The following is a 12495-nucleotide window of genomic DNA, read 5'->3' as shown; positions in this document are numbered from 1 at the left end:
CTGCATATTACTTGTACAGATTTGGGAACAGTTTGTTTGTAAGGATTCCTTTTATCACATCTCTATATATATTGGTATTCATCCAACCACAATAATTCACTCAGCAGCGTTCCTAGGCAGTGCAACAAATCACGCTTATGTCCAAGTGTGTGTTCACACACACACACACACAGGGTATATAATTATAGAAATACCCATACCACTCCACCGGAGACGGTTCCAAACTCTACCCTTCCTAATGAACCTATGCACTTTCCTGTAATCTCCAATCATAAGGTTGCTGGTATGTTATCCAATCTGGGTTTGAGTAAGATGCATGGACCAGACGGAATGCCCCCGTGTTTTGAGGGAGTCTGCTAAAGTTCTGGCCTCTGTGTTCACTCGCCTTTTTTGCCTCAAAACCCAAACTTTTTCATCTTCTTGGAAGCATGCCTTCATTCAGGCCATCCCAAATAAGGGTGACCATTCTAATTCTTCTATTGCCCTAACTTCGCCCCTCCCCCACCCCCCTCCAAGATTTTTTAACTATCCTCAACTCATTTTCTACGTCACCTTTAATGCCTTTCTCTTTTGTCAGATCACCAGTAAGGTTTCTGCCAGGCGAGATCTACTGGTGATCTGCTCTCCTATTGCACCCATCTTTGGTCATCCTCTCTTAGGGATTATGGGAAAACTTTTGTTGTAGCCCTCAACATCTCCAAAGCATTTGAGAGGGTATGGTACAAGTCTTTACTTTCTAAACCTCCTGCTTATGGTTTCTCTCCTCCACTATCTTCTCTCATTTCTAGCTTTCTTAAGAACTAATCCATGGCAGTTGTTATTCAAGGTTCGATCTCTCGGACTTTCTTTACCAATGCAGGGTATTGGTGTTCCACAGGGTTTAATTCTTTCAATTACAGTGTACACTACTCCCTTCCTTCTTTTTATCAATGATTTACATCACACTGCTACCAATTCTTTCCATTCTTATGCTGATGAATCTACTCTTCACTCTTTTTCCCATTCCCCCCAACTCTCAAAGTACAGTAGATCTGTTTCTAGTGCTGATATTGTTTCGTCTATCAGTGCGGATCCGTGTAGTATTTATGAATGAGGAGGTAGAAATTTGGTTAACTTTCCAACTCCCGAAAGTTGGGAATGCTGTACAGATGCCATAGCTACTTCATTTCTGAGCAGTTGCTTCAGGTTAACTTGGAGTACTGCACTCATATCTGGGGTGGTTCTTCTTCTGTTCAACTGTTAGATAGGGTGGAATCAAAGACATTTTGTGTTATTAACTCCTCCTTTTGTCAATGATCTCTCTTCCCTTTCTCTTTGCCACAATGTTGCTTCACTCTCTTTTACAGGTTCTTTAACAGGCAATGTTCAGTGGATTTGGCATCCTGTGTACCGCTGGCAAAGTTGTGGGCTCGTAACACTCGTCTTGCCTGTGGTACCCACTGTTTGTGTGTGGATGTCAGGCACACTAGAATAACCTGTTGTAGTAGCTCCTTCTTTCCACACACAGTCAAACTGTGGAATGCTTTGCCTGGTCTTCCGGCATCTTTGTGGTATAGATTAACATACAGTACTCATTTTTCCCCCTAATTTATTTTGTTTTTTCTTGCCCCGATGTGGGTTGGTGACTTGTGCCCGGGTGGGCTATCCCCCATTAAAAAAATAAACCTTGTCCTCCCTCTACATGGGTTCTTTTCATATTGATTCACAATTTTATAGTTAATTTTTAAATACCAAGGTTTCACTGTACAGTATATTGAGTGTGTGATTAAATGTTGCACAGGTTGTGCTACTGCTTGGGCACTGTTAAATGTTCCCCCACTCATCGGAGTATGTGTTTCCAGTTCTATTCCCAGGTATGCTCTGTATAAAGGTACAGGGTACTAACAACCAACTGCCCTGCAAGTACTGTAACCCCAAATAGGTGACCCTGGCCAAGAAGCTGAAAAAGATACAGTATCCAACTTGTGCTGTAATACTGTATTAAACAACCTAAGAGAAAGTCTCTGGCCCAGTTGCTGCCTTTTACTGAGCCCCTTATTTCTTTCCTTTACTCTTCCCCCCAAATTATCTCCTTTTCTGTTAATATACGTATAGTACAGTGAACCTTCGAAGATTCGAACCCAATAAATCCGGATTTTGGAAGATTCGGACAAAATTTGGGGGTTCCGGGGGCAAAGAAGCATTCCCAAAACAGAGCAAAGTTCATCTTATGCCTGTGTAACTAAGATGTCAGCGTGCAAGACACAGGTACCCGAGGCGGGAAACCTAAACAGAGTTGTCAATTGAGGGCCTCAGAATCACAAGGCCGCAAATACCTATGGAGTTATTGGTACCAACGTATTCTCTAAGTTGAGTTCTGTTCTGTTGAGCTTGGATTTGTGGCTGTGTTACTCTCACATGGTCGAAAATAGCATTGAAATACCTTGGTTTGTGTACCAAAAAGGACTGTGTTCAGCGCACGTTCGTCACACAAGGCCACAAGACTCGCCCCACTGCACGGTGTCCCTTTAACTCAAATAGCAGCCACTGACGGGTGCAAGTCACCCGCCACACCTCCCAGCTGAGCCAATGACGCAGCGAGCAGACCTGCTTCAGCCAATGAGCGCGCATCTGGGAGATTATGTGTGAATCATCAAGCTTCTCTCACACTCTGCTAGCTACCTCACTTTGTTGTTCCTTAGTCTTTGCACTAACCATGCACGTACTTTGGACGGGTGTGTGCAATGCGCATGGGCCGCGATGCATGATACTCATACACAAAGTTTTTTACAATAACAATCTTCAAAATAAAACAAGCTCCACCTCGATATCTTTATTAGTTGTGGAGTAACAAACGAAAAACTGTAAGGGCTTGTTTCTCACTTTTTAAAAAACAGCACTTGTGGCCTTGTGATTCTAAGGCCCTCGATTGTTGTTTGTAGGAATATTATTTTATTCACTCTAGTAAGGACACAATGTCTCTTATTATTTTATTGTAAGTAACTGCATGATTTATATAATTTGTTTATCACTGTGCCCTTCACCATTTTCAAATTAGACTACAAGATATGTTTCTCCCATACGTATGTCAATCATACGCCTGGCAACTGGAGCGAGTGAGTGACCAGTAGTTAGTGCCGTCTGCTCTTGTAACTCTCCTACCTCCCTGCCATATTTCACGGGATTTACTTTTATTATTATTGTTTACCGATATAATAGTGATTAATCTTGACACTGTAACCAGGTTAGACTCATCACTGTAACCACCAGGCTACTGGGCCAAGCTGTGAGGTGATATGGTTGTTTTTCAACTTGTATTTTCGGGTAGATATACAGTGGTGTATGCTATAACGAATCTAATTGGTTCTAGAACCTTGTTCGTTATAGGATTAATCCGTACCAGGCCCCCAAATACAACCACTTAACACTGAAAAATATAATATAAAATTGTAAAAAAGTGCATAAATATGCATCTAAACCCCTGAAATAAAGAATTCATTAATACTTGTAATAAAAAAACAATAAATTAGTAAAAAAAAATAAATAAATAATGTTCGTTGTAGGAGTTTCGTTCGTTATAGCATTCTCAATTTTATAGGTAAAACCGTTCGTTATAGGAATATTCGTAGTAGGATCCGTTCGTTATAGCATACCCCACTGTATGTAACTTTTTTCATTTATTGTTAATCAGTTACATGCACATATCCCACATAAATATTGTGAAAAAATTCAAAGAAATACATTGTTCTAAGGAAAAACACATAATGGGAGGAGAGTGTAGGGGTGGGGAGTGTTGCTAGGGAATCGGTGTCCCAGCTGGTCTTTGTTACTATGGTGAAGCAGGAAGTGTTAAACTTTCATTTGGCTTTTATTTATTGATTTGGCAATACAGTATTTTTTTTTTGTAACATATTTATTGATATTTTTGTTTGTTCCTCACATTTCCTGGTACAGGTTGACAATCCCTTATCCGAAATCCTTGGGGCCAGAGGAATTTCGGATTTCGTAATTTTTCAGTTTTCAGAATGATTTTTTTTTTTTTTTGTATTAACCCATCCGGGCATAGATCACTGACCCACATCAAGGCCTGGGGAGGGGAGGGGGAGGAATTATAATAATAATAATTCATATGTCTAGGTTGTGTTTCTCACTTTTGATCTTTTTTTCATTCTTGTATTTCTTTATTATTATTATTTTATTATTACAGTACTCTTGTATTATTGTTATTTTTATTAATTTTATTATTATTATTAATGTTATCATTATTTTATTTTGGTGTATTTTTATTAAATATTTTATTTACTGAGTAATTATTATTTTTATAATTATTATTACTATTACATCCCCCCCCCCCCAGCCCCGATGTGGGTCAGTCATCTATGCCCAGGTGGGCTAATCCCTGTTTAAAAAAAAAAAAAAAATTTCGGTTTTTGGAATTTCAGATAAAGGGTTGTCAACCTGTAATGTACTGTATATATTACTTTAAGAAAACTATGGCTACAGGAGAAAAACACACAAAAAGTTCTTTCCTAAATACAGTCAACCCTCACTTTACGCGGTTAATGTAACCCACAGGGTACCGCGGAAAGTGAGAAACGAGTAAAGTGAATAACATAACATATGGGATTAAATGAAATAGAGACCAGCTGACCCCCAAACTCCACTTTTTCCAACACAATATCTATGTTCTAGTAAAAATAACATCTTAATTTTATGATGGTACATGCACACAATTAATACTTAAGAGAAATAGAGAAATACAGTCGCCAAGCTAATGTCCATTCAAATAATGGACTCAACTCCCTCCCCCTCTTCTCACACTACACTCGCTGGCTCTTCCCTCTGAGAAATTTTGGGGGGAAAACCAGGTACAGTAATAAATAATACCTCAAACTAAAGTTAGGATAATATAATTGACATTGCTGGATTCCTTGTAAGACCAGGAATATTTTGAATATAAATGTCATATATTTTGCACAAAAGATAACATATTTACTCAGAGTAAACATTATATCTAAAAATTTTATGTCTAATGCAAAATATATGATGTTTATATTCAAAATGATCATCAAATTGTAAGAATTCCAGCAATGTAAATTATATTCTGGCCGGGTAATTTGTATGAATTTTATGAGCTAAAATAAAAATCTTCAGTTAATAAAAAAAAAAATATTCTTCACACGGTAACAGATGGTCGGTCGCCGGTCCCTCCCTCCCCACCCCCCACCAACCGTCCCTACTAGATAAATGTGTGGGAATACCAGACTGTTTACCTTTTTAGTAATAAATAATAAATCAGACTAAAGTTAGGATAATATAATTGACATTGCTGGATTCCTTGTAAGACCAGGAATATTTTGAATATAAATGTCATATATTTTGCACAAAAGATAACATATTTACTCAGAGTAAACAATATATCTAAAATTTGTATGACTAATGCAAAATCTATGATGTTTATATTCAAAATGATCATCAAATTGTAAGAATTCCAGCAATGTAAATTATATTCTGGCCGGATAATTTGTATGAATTTTATGAGCTAAATAAAAAAATTAAACTTCACCCGTGTAAAGGGGTACACCCACCGCGGAATGTGAGCATCCTGGGTTCTGGCAGGGCACCCCGTAAACGCGGAATGTGGGACCATGTAAAGTGAGGGTTGACTGTACTCCATGCTAATATATGAAGTAAAATACAGTACAGTACCGTATTTTTTTTTTTTTTTTCATTGAGTACATTCGCCGGAAGATTCTGACAATCGGCTTTACGGACAGGTGGTCTCCTCTTTTAGTCCGGATCTTCAAGGGTTCACTGTACAAATTAAATACAGCGACAGAAACAGGACTTTGTTATATTCACACATGCTGTTTGACCTACAGTTCACATTTTTATAAGAACTGGTGGAATGATATACAGTACAGTAATGAAGCTTGTTAGCTTGTTTTGTACAAATTTTCTCTCTATTGCAGACATGGGGTCCTAATGGATGTTGAGGTTGGGTCAAAGATGGGTCTGGAATGCAACCCCTCTTTTCCCATTGAATTAAAAATTCACTCACTATCTATTTTTTTTAATGCAACCCCAGGCAAAACGAGGGCAAGGTACTGTATACACACACAGACACACTTCTATTTTATTAAGTACTTACCTGTAAATATACCAACTAATGCACTGTTTTAAGGAACAAGTTTCAGAACCAAGTTTTTTGTTCAGAACGGTATATGTGAGCAAAATTGGCTTCTTCTGTTTAAAGAATCATCTTGCTATTAATCCCAACATTTTGTTGTGGTTAGCTGACAGTAAATTACAGTATACAGGTATTCCATGACTGTATTAGAAAAATATGTCTTTATCTCATATGAGATGCATGACCTAGCTCTACTAATTCAGATATCAAGAAATGCCCTTTAGCAGAAATAACAAAACTACTGTACATATATGTACAAAATTAACCTACCAAATTTTGTCATCATGATTCAATATTAATCATGAAATTAATTAAGGTGAATTGACATATTGTGTATTACATTAATTTATGTGCATACAGGTATTTCACTTATAGAAGCAATACCAAAGACTGGTGTTAATCAAACATGACTATTCTTATCAAACTACTATTGTGGCTCATTTATTTTAATATTATTCCCTTAATTAACCAGTTAAGTCACTACCTGAGGAACCTTGTATTTATACACATTACTATGTTATGCCCTGCTTAAAATTTGCTTGCTAATTGCAAAGATCTCATATTACTATACTGTATACCAACTCACAAAAATGAGTAGTACTATCCAGTACTGTAATTATTCTGTACTGTATTGTACTAATATGGTCATGCAAAGTTTGCAAATACAGAACCATGCTTCCTTATTCAATCATCAAGATTGCCTCTTACCATTAACATTTAAGTAAATCAACACCATAATGTACCGTAATTCTTTCTATATACCTAATCCATATTTTCCATTTACCAAAACAAGGAAAACCTGAATTTTTTCGTAAATTGTCCCAGCATTCATAACAGAATAATGACATAGAATCTATCAATCTAATTCAATTGGTACATCCATACTTTGTTTTCGACCTAATAGCAAGAAACACTTGCTGAAGATTTCCAAATACAGTCAGTCCCCGACTTACTATGGGGTTAGGGACCAACGACCAGGTCGTAAGTCGAAAATGCGAAAATAATACATAGAAAATCTAAAATGGGCGTCTCTTTTTCTTCTCAGCACCACGAAACTCTCACTTTTAAGCTTGCCAGCCATTTTAGAGTGAATTACAAACGAAAATTTTGTCAGTACACAGAGCAACCACTGACGTTGGGACTCGAAAATACGTAATTTGACAAAATTTTGGTACGACTGAGGCAGGTCGTAAGTGCGGGTGGTCATAAATCGAGTAGGTCGTAAGTTGGGGAGGAGCTATATTAGTACATTACAGGAGTACAGTAATATTATTATAGATGTTGGGTTACCATTTCTTACTGTTCACTTTGTTTTAAATCTCATTTGGCTTCTTGTATGTAAAGTACAGGTATAAAATTATTGCTGTAGAGTGCTTTACTGCATGTATAGTATTTCACTTTTATGTTTATTATACAATAAAAATTTTCAGAAAAAAACATAATTTGTGACAATTTAAGATGTTTTGGGATTTTTTTTCTTCTGAGGAATGTACACTATTTCCTCATTAATTTGACAAAAAAAAGGGGCTCTGGGTCACTCGAATTACCGAAAAATACGAATTAATAAAGTTTGGAATATTTTGACATGTACAGTATTCAACAATTTCCGAATTTTTGTGTTTGATTATTCATTCGTTTTCTGTTCAGTTTTTGCACCTTGCCTTTGCTATAACAAAATAATTTATTTATGATAACTGTGCAAACATAAATATTTTCTAAATGTACATACAGTAATAATAAAGTAAATTATACAGTAGTAATAAATATATGTAACACTGCGAGGTGAGCTGACGAATCTAGAGGTGAGGTGATGTGACAAGGCACTTACACAGCACACACATTAACAGCACTGCTAAACCTTTGTCCTATAACATTTTAATTTCTAATTTCTATTTTAAAATTAATCGATACATGATGGCTCGATTTGGCTACTTTTGCACTTAGACAACTGATCAATGAATAAGCCAGAGCATATGGAGATGCATTATACACTACAATAATATTAAATTCTGATAAATAAACTCTTACAATATTATTTGCTAAGTACTCAAGATAGATCCTGTGGTAAGCACCAATCCTTTTATGTAGTGATAACAACAGTGTTTGAGAGATGGTGAGTGCTGGCAACATTGTTAGGGAGAGCGGGTCAGAGGGACTGATCAACTGTTACCACTATAAACAAGAGACTGAGAATACTGTATACTAAGCGCAATAACTCATCTGGGATTGAGTGTGGGATCTGGGGGGGGGGGGGATTAATTAATTTTTTATAATGTTTTATTAACCCAGCACCAAATTAACCTAAATAATATGGGAATTATGATGAAATTGCCTATTGTCGTTATAAAGGGACTGCGGGCTGGCAAGCACGGAAGGTGAATTGTCCTCTCCTCCCTCCTCCTCCGCCACCTCTCCCCGGCTACACACCAAACATAATTTTGCACACTACCTTAATATAATTCATATTCTATTCCTATAATTCATTCATCTTAATCTTTTTCATAATATATTCCTATAATAATAATAAACTTTTTGGAACTGCTTGGTTATTTCAGATTCATTCTGAATTCAAATCATTTAATTTATTTTTGAAAAACAAAACGGGAATACATACGAACTTAGCCAAAATCCAAATTATAAGGAGTAAAATTAACGAGGGTACGGTGTATCTCAGCTATATTAATGGGTGTCTATGGGTAAATTTGCTTGAAGAATCAGGCATCCCTCAATATACTATCGGGTTGCGTTCCTGAAAACTCGATCATTAAGTGAACTTTTGCATACCAAACACATTTTGGCATAGTGTCAATGAGGTAACATTCCAAGAGTCAGTCAAAGTGGGGGTTTTCACCCAATTAGGCACAAAATACAATATTGCAGCACCTCAAGACCACACTACAGCCGAATACAGTACATCATAAATTTATGATAAAAATGGTACAGTAAAACAAAATTTCAAATTTTTTTTTACAGTTAAATAGATGTTCAATAAAAATAGTAGAAAGGTGAGATAGGTCAAGTCATGCAAAAGGTTTGTAAGGATCAAGTTGTGAAATTAAATTATGAAAGCACCTTCCCCACACATCATAAATTTAAAATGAAACTGATAAATTCAAGGGTAAAGAAAATTTTTAAAAAAGTTAAAGTTATTATACTTGCCTAAATTATGTTGTAAGAGGCACATTTGGAGGCTGGAGGACTGCTTTTGTTCCGAATAATCACTAACTCAGCTACTAAGGAGTGGCTGGAAATTGATGGACTTGCGGTAGTTGGAGTGGCAGGTCCGAATACGGTGGAAGATGGCGTGACTTTGGTTTTAAGAACTGTGACTCCTGATGAGAATGGAACTAGCTTGGGGGACACCGGCTGTACCTTTTGGGGGTTTGTACCCCGAAGAAGGTGGTAATCATACTTTGTCATGCCTTTTGCTTCTTTGATTCATACATTTCTTGATAGCAGCAAGGCATTTGCTTTTTGTTTTGTACCATGTGAAAACTTCTTCCTGCACTTAGGCCTTTTTCACACAGCAGTGTTACCCCTTCATTGATCGGGTTAAGAGCCTTACAGAGGATGTCTTGATTGAATGATTGTTGTAATTACATCCCTGGCAACGCAATAGCTTAGGTCATATGTTGCCGAATTAAAATTAAAGCTTAAAGAGGATGTCGAGTTCTAGGATCTTCACCTTCAGGTTGGTCCTCCTCAGCTGCATGCTCCTGTTGCAGATGCATCAGCACTTCACTGCTGAACTTCTCTGCATGGCTATCAAGGAGTTTCAAAATGCCCTCTTGGTCAACTTCATTAAAGAAGAGCTGGACAAGGTCTAGGCGAATCTTTTCAACTGACTCAAGCCTACGAAAATGGTGCACACACTGTGGCCAAATGTTTTTCCATACCCCCATTCATGGTTGACTGTTGAACCTCCTTCCATAGCCCAGAGAGTTTGTCCATTTCCTTCTTGATATTGTAATTGTGCCAGAATTCCTTGATCATTGACTTATTCGGCTCATTGGTCTTCTGATCAATTGTGCCATTATTCGGTACAGGCAGTAGGCCTTAATTGTGGATATGTGGATATCACTTCTTGGTTCATGGGCTGGACAAGCATGGTTCTGGTGGGCGGCAGAAACAACGCATCAGTGTTGTCTGCCCATTCATCCCCAAATGTGCAGGAGCATTGTCAAGGATCTGTAGGCACCTGTTGGCCCAGCAGTACTCCTTACACTTCCAGAATTGGTAGCCAGTCATGTAGCTCTGGCATAATGTCATTGTCAACTGAGAAAGTCCAATCTTATTGTGATGAAAGGGTGTTATAAATCTGAAATTGCTAAATTGAAGAATTGTAAGTCGGGAGATTGTATATCGAGGGATGCCTGAAGTAAACATTTATTTACGAAAGGTTTTGCAGAAATGGAAAATGGAACCCTTTTGTAAATCCAGGTCGTAAGTCGAGAATGCAAAAAATAATACATAGAAAATCTAAAATGAAATACAGTACAGTATAGTCTCGTTTTACGCGGTCAATTAAACCCATGGAGGTCCGCGTATAACGCGAAACACGTAAACAAAATAACAGAACATATGGGATTAATTGAAATAGAGACTGGGCCGACCGCCAGACTACCCTTTTTCCGACACAATACGTACGTTGTAGTAAAATTAACATCTTAATTTTGTGATGGTATGCACACACAATTAATATTTAAGAGAAATATCAATAATATTAGGTTTTTTAACACTTACGTTAGTAGAAGAGATGGCTGGGCACACGGGGATGGGGGGGTTGGTTCCGAGGCAGAGGGCAGATTATTGGCCCTCACCTGTATCACTATCCACCACAGAGGCTAGCAGGGCCTCCTTGTCAAACCCCTCAAAGTCCATATCCTCACTATCACTGACTTGGGCTGGCTGTGGTGGGTGGCGGGTGAAGAACTCGGTAATGTTTTGTTGACTGGGCGACCTAGATAGCACCCTGCCCGCGCCGCTTCCCACATAAATGATGGAATGTACCGCGTAACTAATAATTGCCGCATCTGGCCAGGTGCCGCGTAAATGACCTACCGCGTAAAGGAAATCCGCATAAATCTAGACTATACTGTACAATAAAAGTAATCATTAATGAAGAATGAATACAGTGTTACTGTGCACTTATTTTTAATGTAGTCAGCTGAATGCACACGGGGCCCCCATAATTTTTTAATTATACTGTACATGGAGATTACATTAACTGGATGAAGCAGAGGAGACAGGACTGGCTGGTGAGGTCATTGATTATATGTTCAAAGTCTGCGTGTTATATGGACTAAAAATGAAGTATATATATATGTATATATATATATATATATATATATATATATATATATATATATATATATATATATATATATATATATATATATATATATATATATATATATATATATATATATATACACATACATACATACAGTCGGCCCTTAACATACGTGGGGGTTAGGTAACAGAGATCCCCGTGAATGTTAAAAATCTGTGTATTTTTGCTGCCCCCCCCAAAACACCCCTGGCCCCCCCATGTCCTTATTTACCGTATATACCTTGATGTAGTTTGTGTCTTTAAGACCAAAATTTTTGGCAAAAAATTGGGGGTCGACCTCTAAACGGGTAATAGTTTCGTTAGGTTGAAAAATATTTACCAGTAAACAATGGAAATGACGCACCACCAGCTGTGAGTGTCAGTACAGTTGCCAGGGCAGATCTCTTGCGTCATCATAGCAAGTCCAAAGTAGCCAAATCCATGGTGTGGTAGCACAGGACGATGTAAAACATGAAATATTCATTTTTTTAAATTTATTTATAGATACATAAATTTTTGTTCATTACATTTGAAACATCAATCTTTGCTAAATTAAATTTGAAACAAAAGAAAACTACGATACCGTATTTCTAGATACTGGGTATTTTCATTAAAATATTACATCACGAGTATATTTTACCTTAACTGTGACTGAATGAATATATTCTCAGAAATAAATATGGAAATGTAATATTTTTGCTGAAATGACATACCTATTACAGTGGAAAGTGGGATAAAATCATGACGAAAACAATGACTTTCGCTTTCTTTCGTTCAAAAGATTTTACCGTGATTGCTTTTCGAATGGTTTTCAGTTAAAAAACTGTTGTATTGCAATAATATTCTATCCTAATTTACTTGAATAAATACTACGATACCATATTTCTGAATATTTTCATGAAAAAATGTCAAAATAATTTTCCTTGTCATCATTGTCAGCACACAGTTGCCAGTTTCAAGATTTTCCGTTTAAAATTTTAAGTTACTGAGTATG

This window comes from Homarus americanus, unplaced genomic scaffold (assembly GCF_018991925.1).
Source record: "Homarus americanus isolate GMGI-L3 unplaced genomic scaffold, GMGI_Hamer_2.0 scaffold39155, whole genome shotgun sequence".
In the NCBI taxonomy this organism is placed as follows: Eukaryota; Metazoa; Arthropoda; class Malacostraca; order Decapoda; family Nephropidae; genus Homarus; species Homarus americanus.
This window is presented reverse-complemented; position numbering follows the sequence as displayed.